This window comes from Triticum aestivum, chromosome 4A, assembly GCF_018294505.1.
Source record: "Triticum aestivum cultivar Chinese Spring chromosome 4A, IWGSC CS RefSeq v2.1, whole genome shotgun sequence".
In the NCBI taxonomy this organism is placed as follows: domain Eukaryota; kingdom Viridiplantae; phylum Streptophyta; class Magnoliopsida; order Poales; family Poaceae; genus Triticum; species Triticum aestivum.
The window spans coordinates 120248207-120258424 of record NC_057803.1 but is presented as its reverse complement, the minus strand read 5'-3'; positions in this window follow the sequence as shown (position 1 = coordinate 120258424).

Here is a 10218-nt window from a genome sequence, read left to right as displayed (position 1 = left end):
CACGCCCGCACCCCGCTGTCGCCCGCCCTTGCCCGTTGTCGCCCGCCCTTGCCTGCAGTCGCCCGCCCTTGCCGGCTGTCGGTGCCCCGCGACCGCGGCCGCCGTAGCTGCTGACCGTCAGCTGTTGCCGCTGCCGGCGCTTCCCTGTGGCCACCCTCACTCGCGTGCTCAAAGCCTTGCCCTTCCGCTACGTGCTCCATGCGCCCGCCGCTCCCTATGGCCGTTGCTGACGTGCTGCTTAGCCACCCCCGCTTCACCCCTCACTGCCGGCCACCAGCCTCCCCAGGCTCCGGCGCCCCGCCCGGTCCGCCGTCCCGCGCGCCCCTGGGCGTGCCCCCGCTCAGGCTGCACCCAGCGCCCATAACCGCCCGCCCGATTGGGTCCTAAGCCACTTCCAGTAAGGGCCCACGCCCATGTACTATTTAAAAAAAGGAAAAATGAGTGTAATTAATTAATTAATTAATTAATGAGTTAATTAAATTAATTAATCCTGTTTAACTAAACTAATTATAATAAATTAACCTAATCATCATTTGGATAAAACTAATTAAGGTTGTTTAGTTAATGTGAGTTAATGACACGCGGGACCCACGCACTATTCACTGGTTGACCTAGTCAACAGTTGACTATGCTGTTGACTTTGACCTGGCCCCACATGTCATTGACGGTGGCTGGCACATCACTAGGTGACAAAAGTATTTCACTGTTTATTATTCAAATTTAATAATTCCATAAAATTGATTAAATCTTTGAAAATTAATATAAAATAAACTGTAGCTCCGGTGGGAAAACTTTGTACATGAAAGTTGCTCGGAACGACGAGACGAATCCGGATACGCAGCCCGTTCTTCCGCCACACATCCCTAACCTATCGAACTCGCAACTTTCCCCCTCTGGTTTATCTGTCCGAAAACACAAAACACCGGCAATCCTTTCCCGGATGTTTCCCCTGTTTCCCGGTATCACCTAGTACTGCGATAGGGCACACCTAGCACCGCGTATTGCCATGTTATGCTTTGTGTTGCCTTGTTTGCTCTGTTATTTATTTTGTACCCCCTCCGTTACTTCTTTCCGGTAGACCCCGAGACCGCTGTCGGTACCCCCGATCGACTACGGTGTTGACGACCCCCTCCTTGCCAGAGCAACCAGGCAAGCCCCCCCCCCCTTGATCACCAGATATCGCCTATTCTTATCTATACTGCTTGCATTAGATTAGTGTAGCATGCTACTGGTTTCAGTTAATCCTATACTGCTGCATAACCTGTCCTTGCTACTACTGTTGTTACCTTTACTTAGTATAGGATGCTAGTGTTCCATCAGTGGCCCTACACTCTTGTCCGTCTGCCAAGCTATACTACTGGGCCGTGATCACTTTGGGAGGTGATCACGGGAATATACTATATACTTACACTGTTACATTACCGGTGATACTGTTTGGAGATGGGGGCTGAAGGGGCAGGTGGCTCCATCCAGGAAGTGATGGGCCTGAGTTCCCAATGGCCCCCGACTGTTACTTTGTGGCGGAGCGACAGGGCAGGTTGAGACCACCTAGGAGAGAGGTGGGCCTAGCCCTGGTCGGCGTTCGCAAATACTTAACACGCTTAACGAGATCCTGGTATTTGATCTGAGTCAGTCTATTGGCCTATACACACTAACCATCTACGGGGGGACAGTTATGGGCACTCGACGTCGTGGTATCAGCCAAAGCCTTCGTGACGTCAGCGACTGAGCGGCGCGCGTCGGGTTGGACCGCGTAACGCAACTTCCTTTGTAATGGAGGTTGCTAGGTCTACTCTCCGGCCGCCCTCGCAACGTGCAGGTGTGCAATGGGCGATGGGCCCAGACCCCTGCGCCATAGGATTTAGACCGGCATGCTGACCTCTCTGTTGTGCCTAGGTAGGTCTGCGACGTGTTGATCTTCCGAGGCCGGGCGTGACCCAGGAAAGTGTGTCCGGACAAAGGGGATCGAGCGTGTTGGGAAATGTGGTGCACCCTTGCAGGGAAGTTAATCTATTCGAATAGCCGTGATCTTCGATAACAAGACGACTTGGAGTTGTACCTTGACCTTATGACAACTAGAACCGGATACTTAATAAAACACACCCTTCCAAGTGCCAGATACAACCGGTGATCGCTCTCAGAGGGCGACGAAGGGAGGATCATCGGTTAGGATTATGCTACACGATGCTACTTGGTGGACTTACCTTCTGCTCTCTTCTACATGCGGCAAGATGGAGGTGGCCAGAAGCGTAGTCTTTGATAGGACTAGCTATCCCCCTCTTATTTCAGCATTCTGCAGTTCAGTCCACATATGATACCCTTATTCCATTTGATACCAATGCCTACATATGTAGTGTAGCTCCTTGCTTGCGAGTACTTTGGATGAGTACTCACGGTTGCTTTGCTCCCTCTTTTCCCCCTTTCTATACCCGATTGCTGCGACCAGATGATGGAGTCCAGGAACCAGACGCCACTATTGATGACGACTACTACTACTCGGGAGGTGCCTACTACTACGTGCAGCCCGTCGGCGACGACCAGGAGTAGTTTAGGAGAATCCCAGGTAGGAGGCCTGCGCCTCTTTAGATCTGTATCCCTGTTAGTGCTAGCCTTCTTAAGGCAAACTTGTTTAACTTATGTCTGTACTCAGATATTGTTGCTTCCGCTGACTCGTCTATGATCGAGCTCTTGTATTCGAGGCCTCGAGGCCCCTGGCTTGTAATATGATGCTTGTATGACTTATTTTACTTGTAGAGTTGTGTTATGATATCTTCCCGTGAGTCCTTGATCATACATGTTTGTGTGTATGATTAGTGTACGATTGAATCGGGGGCGTCACATTGGCATCAGAGCCGACTGCCTGTAGGAATCCCCCTTCCACACTCCTTGGCCGTAGTTGAGTCTAGTCACTGCAAAACTTTTACTAACATGGTTGTGTGGCTTACGGCCCCACGTCGCCATTGGGTGGTATTAGAATCTTTTACTCCTCGATCTTTACTCTGGGACTCTAATCTCTCCCCTATTCGGGCTAAATGATTTTGCTAAAAGGACTAACTTTAGGTTCTCGAAAAACTTTCTCCTGGAGACTCCCTCACTCCAGATGACCGTCTGCTGCACCAGAAGAATCCGAAGATACTCTCCGATGTTCTCTTGAGACTTTAAGGCGTCGCTTTTGCAATTCCCTTCCATCGATAAACCCCTATGGATAACCATGTATACTCGACATTCATACAATGTTTCCCAGTTGATCTTGTTATTACAAGATACCCCAAAAGTCTCTCTGTTGTTCCGAGAATTCTTTGAGCTTACTGCCTTGTTGTTCTTTGTCACCTGAATACCCCTACGGATAATTCTCGCACTTACCGAGTATCTGCTCACCCCCCAGTTGTTCATGTGTTTCACAATGGTCTTCGAAATACTATTCGATCCTCCAAGAATCCTTAGTATCTTATTGCTCTGCAATACTTGTCTGCTTGCATTATGGATGCTTTCCATATGTCTGGCAATATTCGTTAGTATCCTTATACACTGTAATTTTGATCCTATTGATTCAACATGAGTGCGAATGCACGCAATTATCAGTTGATCCTTTTAAATTATCTTTCTGGCTCAGACGTCATTTTTGAACATGAGCTTGTTCTCGACCAATCTGTTTGTCGTCAATTGTACTCTTAGGTCTATTGAACTTATCCACCCTTGATCAGAGTGTCTTCTTCTGATCCTTCTATTTGGAAATCATAATTCCTTTGATATCTAAGCATCGGATCATTCAGGTGTTCTATAATCCGAGGCCCTTGCATCCTATCTTCAACTGATTGTGTGCCGATGCTCACATCAGCTCCGCTATGGACCGTCAGATCCTTTATTGGATTATTATTCGACAGTGTCCTTCATATTCAAATAACCTTGTGAGCCTTTCCACGGATATATAAAGCCTTTGGTAAATTGTATCCTCTGTTTTCTCAACCATGCTCTGTTTTCGAGCTGGTGGTATTTACTATTGAAGCTTGTGGTATATGTTTCCACGATACCCTAATGGGTTGAACCTATGCCTTCCTTAATATGTGTGAACTCGAAAGTTTTTACGAGTCATACACTTCTGGTATTTTGCCAGATAAAATTTTAACCCTACAACTTCCTCGGAGGTGAGAAGTGAATGAAAGGTTATGCATTTGAGAAGTGGGAGTCGACCTTGAACTTTGTGTTCATGCCCATGGACACGATGTAGATCTTATCATTAAAGCTTCTCTTAAATTAATTATTCCCTTGGTATAAGTCATCTTATATCTGGGATCTGGCCTTTTGCAATCCGACCACGTTCTCCTTTAAATACCATTTCTCGTGCAAGTTTAAGCACTTCTCTTCTGCAGAGTAATACCCCAGTCCAACCTCTACTTTGATTTGTCGTCGAGTATTACCCCCCTGGTATCTCGAGATTATCACGGAACTGCATAACTTCTTATGAGTTCTTCTTCAAGTATTATTTCTCACTGATTCCAAAAATTTCCCCGGGTTCTGAGTTGTTAGACACTCAAGGACACCGATAGTGAATCGAGTCTGTACTCCGATTCAATAACTATAAGTAATTTTCATTGCTTACGAGTTTAATAATCCTTCAAGTCATTCCTAGCCCGGTTGGCTATATCATTATCGTGCTAAATTTTAACTGTGCTACCGGTCCTTCTTCTCGGAGCAAAATTTTCGAAGATGACCTAATCTTACGTCGATCTTCCTCGTCATATCATTTCTACTGGAACAACAAACTTGATTTCGAGTTTGTGGCGTACCCTTGGTTCCCATAACCTTTCGCTACATCATCATTTGACTTGATGTCATCGCCGACCGAATTACATCTTCACGAAACCTCTCGACAAATGTGTCGTGGTCATCATCAACATCCTGAGCTCTTCTAAGATATATATCGAATTCTTGATGAGAAATACCATCCTCGCCCCTCAATGGTTTGTGTTTCACTGACCACTTTATTGCCTTCTGTCAACACAAACTTATTCATGTTTTGTGTTATACCTTGAGATCCTTGCTATCCTGCATTTGTTCTTCTTTACCTTGGAATATTACCACCTTTTATGTCAAGAATGTCGTGGTAATTTTACCACCTCTTGAGAATTCTTGATATAGTAATATCTCTCACCTTTTGCGTTCATTTCTTGGTCTCCGTGTTGTTTCTAACCGGAATACCGATAAATGGTCCGTGATGTGTAAATTCTAGACTTCTAGCAACCCTGTTGCTTTGAAGTTATTGGTCTACAGTTTCATTTTAAGTCTATTGCTTATTGAATCATCATTCGAACATTGATCATGCTACCTAGTCCAGATTCCTGGGTGCACCCTTCTATCATTGTTCAGTTGTGTATGTCTCCCTCGAGCATACATAATTATATCATTTGATCCGACAAATGATATTTCCTTGTTCACATAATTGTGGAAATCCATCCTTTGGAAATCTTGATGATTTGTTGCTGAGCCTATCAGCCACCTCCTCATCCTCTCCTTGGTTTACTGATGAACGCTTGTTTCAGAGCTCACTTCCATAGATCATTTCTGAGAATCCCACAATGTCATCTCGTCAAATTGTGTTGCACCTTTTCTTCTCAGGCATCCTGAGTCTGAGCTATCATGACACCAATCAAATCTGAAACTCGGTCAGATATGATGTTTGCAATATTTTTCCAAGAGTCATAACATTGGTCCTTATATGACCCGGTAAGGTGATGTCATGCCTAGCACACCTGGCCGGAAAACCTATTGTTATAGTTTCCTATTTAGCAAGGTTAACCATTCTTCCATGAGGAAATCGTAAGACTTATTCTATATGTTGTTCCCGATGAATCCTTTGTGTATCCAAGTTCGACCTTCGCTTGAAGACCATGTCAATGCTATCTCGAAGCATGTCTGTGGTACTCTGATTTTCAACAAGAACATTTGAAGCCCAATGATAAATGTTTCTTGCTTAGTTATCCAAACATTGTTGTATGGGTAATGTCATTAAATTTATCTCCCCTTACCTAAAGGATTTTCAACTTTATATCCTGTCATGGATATCTTGCTTTGCTTGTCGTTGGGAAGGAAATACCCTTGGTTTATGTGTCAAACACATTTTCCTTTCCATTATTCTGTTTGATCTGATGATCACATTTTCCTTTCCATTGATTTGTTTAGCCTTCCTTGTGATCCATATGATCTAAGCAGTAATATTCTTCTGCTTATGTAAACACCTTGGTGTACAGCCGTGTCGGTAAGACCCTGTTACATTTGTCGATAGCATTCTGGTAACCACCGATGGATGAGAACCTTGCCTATTGGTCTGCCTCGTTCAATGAGCAGGAAAATGGTTCTCTTCGTCCTTCGCCCTTGGTACCGACATTGTTGCCGACATAACTGACAGGCTACCCTCTGACATGCCTTACTATCATGACCGTGCAAGATGTCACCGCTCCTCCTACTTTTAACCCACATGGTGGGCCCATAACCCAAAGTTCCACAGGATCGAAACCTGACTCTCTTGTACACCCTGTTGTCAAAGTTATTCCTCATGCTTGGTTTCGTATGTAATTCACGAGCCACCTTCCAAGAGATCATCAATTCTGGTATCAGAAATAATACTTATTCTCGTTGCTCTAAAACCCTTTCACACTCTGTTTTAGGCAACGAACTATTGGCTAGCCACTTGAAACTTCTTATTGTACCTTCCAACTTTACTCTCGATGTGTTTTATTTGTTCAACTCGAGAGGTACTGATATGCTCATTCATGGGTTAATCCCAGATTATTACCCTTATAGCATTCTGTCATTGTCGACCTGCTCCGTTACCTATTCGTAAATACGATGAAGATCCCGAAGAAAGGATGCCGACTTCATCATGATGACCTGAAGCAGAGAAATGAAGACATCAATGTATTGGACAGGTCTCTTCGAGACGAGCAAGCCAGAATGAGAAGACCCGCTAGATTTGTTACCAAACCTCCCCCCTTTCACTACCTCTTAAATCTCGGGACGAGATTTCTTGTAGTGGAGGAGAATTGTGACGCCCGGATATTTAAGCTACAGTAAACCTATGCTAATGATGCCACGTCACCTCGATTACTGTTGCTAATCTCGCGTTAGTTCGAAACCGGTTTGAATTCAAATTCAAAATCAAGCAAACAATAAAAGTTTTCAAATATTAGAACTAAAATGTTCGGGTTGTGCCATATAATGCGTAGGTAATTATGGAGAAGAAACCACACTTCTGTAAAGTATTCCAATGCACTAAAATAAATAAAACAACAACTAAACCTATTATAAATGCCTTTTTGAAATTTATAAAAATGCAAACTAAATATTTTAAATACCAAAATATATTGTGGTGATGGGCTAATTTGCAACCTCCATTTAGGTACTGGTCTTATAATTTAGAAAGCTAAAAGCTATTAAAACTATAATAGAAAAAAGAAAAGTGAAAATAAAATAAAAACAAAAAAGATTAAAAAAAGAGATACAAAGCCCCTGCCGGGCCGTGGCCCAGCTGTCCACCAGGCCAGAGGCCCAGCCGCCCCCACACACTCCTTTATTCCCCTGGGCACCCAAACCCTAACCGACATCCACTCCCCACTCCCCCCCACTCTCTCGTCTCTCCCGCTCCCCCGATCCAGAAGGGGATCGAACCGCCGCCACTCGGAATGCCACCGCCGCGGCCTGCCTCGTCGATGGCCACCTCGCCAGCGTGCCCGCTGCCTGAGGTCTCCGCGGACACCGCCATCGTCCCGCGTGCCTCGGCCTCCTCCTCGCCCCGTGCCGAGGCCACTGTTCCTGCGCCGCGCCCTCGACCCCGTCACCCCGCCGCCCTCGTCGCCAGCACCCGGGCACCGTCCCTTCCTCGTCCTCCTCCTCGAGCACGCCTCGCTTAACTACAGGGCTATGTGAATCCCCTTCCCATCCCCTCTTCCTCCCTGGCAGACCCGTCGCCGTGCCCGGAGTTCTCTGAAGCCTGCGTCCTCCCGCGCCGAACCGTCGCCTGGGCGCTCTCCTGCACCCCCGCGCGCCTCTGTGCCCGCTTGCGTGCCCACGCGTGCACGCCCGCACCCTGCTGTTGCCCGCCCTTGACCGTTGTCGCCCGCCCTTGCCTGCTGTCGCCCGCCCTTGCCGGCTGTCGGTGCCCCGCGGCCGCGGCGGCCGCAGCTGCTGACCGTCAGCTGTTGCCGCTGCCGGCGCTTCCTTGTGACCACCCTCACTCGCGTGCTCGAAGCCTTGCCTTCCGCTACATGCTCCGCGCGCCCGCTGCTCCCTATGGCCGCTGCTGCCGTGCTGCTTAGCCACCCCCCGCTTCACCCCTCACCGCCGGCCACCGGCCTCCCCAGGCTCCGGTGCCCCGCCAGGTCCGCCGTCCCGCGCGCCCCTGGGCGTGCGCCCGCTCGGGCTGCGCCCAACGCCCGTAACCGCCCGCCCAATTGGGTCCTGAGCCACTTCCAGTAAGGGCCCACGCCCCTGTACTATTTAAAAAAAGGAAAAAATGTGTGTAATTAATTAATTAATTAATGAGTTAATTAAATTAATTAATCTTGTTTAACTAAACTAAACTAATTAGAATAAATTAACCTAATCATCATTTAGATAAAACTAATTAAGGTTGTTTAGTTAATGTGAGTCAATGACACGCGGGACCCACGCACTATTCACTGGTTGACCTAGTCAACAGTTGACTGTGCTGTTGACTTTAACCTGGCCCCACATGTCATTGACTGTGGCTGGCACACCGCACATCACTAGGTGATAGAAGTATTTCACTGTTTATTATTCAAATTTAATAATTCCATAAAATTGATTAAATCTTTGAAAATTAATATAAAATAAACCGTAGCTCGGGTGGAAAAACTTTGTACATGAAAGTTGCTCGGAACGACGAGACAAATCCGGATATGCAGCCCATTTGTCCGCCACACATCCCTAACCTATCGAACTTGCAACTTTCTGAAAGTGCAACTATCCCTAGGTGGTTTTGGTAATTCATAACAACATATAGCTCATTGAACTAATGCTATTCCAAGATGATTATTTCAGGAAAGCTCAGTGATTGGCATGGCATGGATGTGAAAGTGGAACCCTCAAAATGCTAAGGACAAAGGATTGGCTCAAGCTCAAAAGCTCAAGACTCTTCATTTTATATTTTAGTGATCCAAGATCACATTGAGTCTTTAGGAAAAGCCAATACTATCAAGGAGGGATGAGGTGTTGCTTAATGAGCCTCTTGCTTCATGTGCTTAGTGATATGCTCCAAAACCCTCAACTACTTTCCCATATCCACATATGACCTAAACCCTAAGCCAAACTCGGTCTTACCGATTCTTCCTATCCGGCGCCATCGAGTTTCACTTGTCATTAGCCACTGCCAAAACCCTAGCAATTCGGTTCTACCGATAAGGATCTCGGTCTCACCGAGATGGGGTTGCAAACTCTCTGTTTCTCTTTCATAACTTTTCGGTCTCACCGAAAGAGCGAATCGGTCCCACCGAGATTGCAATGTAAACTCAGTGTTTCCCCTTTGTAACTTTTTGATCTCACCGAGTCCCACTCGGTCTCACCGAAAGAGCAAATCGGTCCCACCGAGTTTGCCTGACCAACTCTCTGGTTAGCTAATTACCAAATTCGGTCTCACCGAGTTTGTGTAATCGGTCTCACCAAGATTACGTTATGCCCAAACCCTAACCATATCGGTCCTACTGAGTTGCATGTCAGTCCCACCGAAAATCTCTAACGGTCACTAGGTTTGCATTTTCGGTCCGACCGAGTTTATTAATTCAGTCCCACCGAGATTGGAAAACTGTGTAACGGTTGGATTTTGTGTGGAGGCTATATATACCCCTCCACCTCCTTCTCATTCGAGGAGAGAGCCATCAGAACACACACACCATTCCAACTCATATGTTCTGAGAGAGAACCACCTACTCATGTGTTGAGACCAAGACATTCCATTCCTACCATATGAATCTTGATCTCTAGCCTTCCCAAGTTGCTTTCCACTCAAATCTTCTTTCCACCAAATCCAAATCCTATGAGAGAGAGTTGAGTGTTGGGGAGACTATCATTTGAAGCACAAGAGCAAGGAGTTCATTACCTACACACCATTTGTTACTTCTTGAAGAGTGGTGTCTCCTAGATTGGCTAGGTGTCACTTGGGAGCCTCCGACAAGATTGTGGAGTTGAACCAAGGAGTTTGTAAGG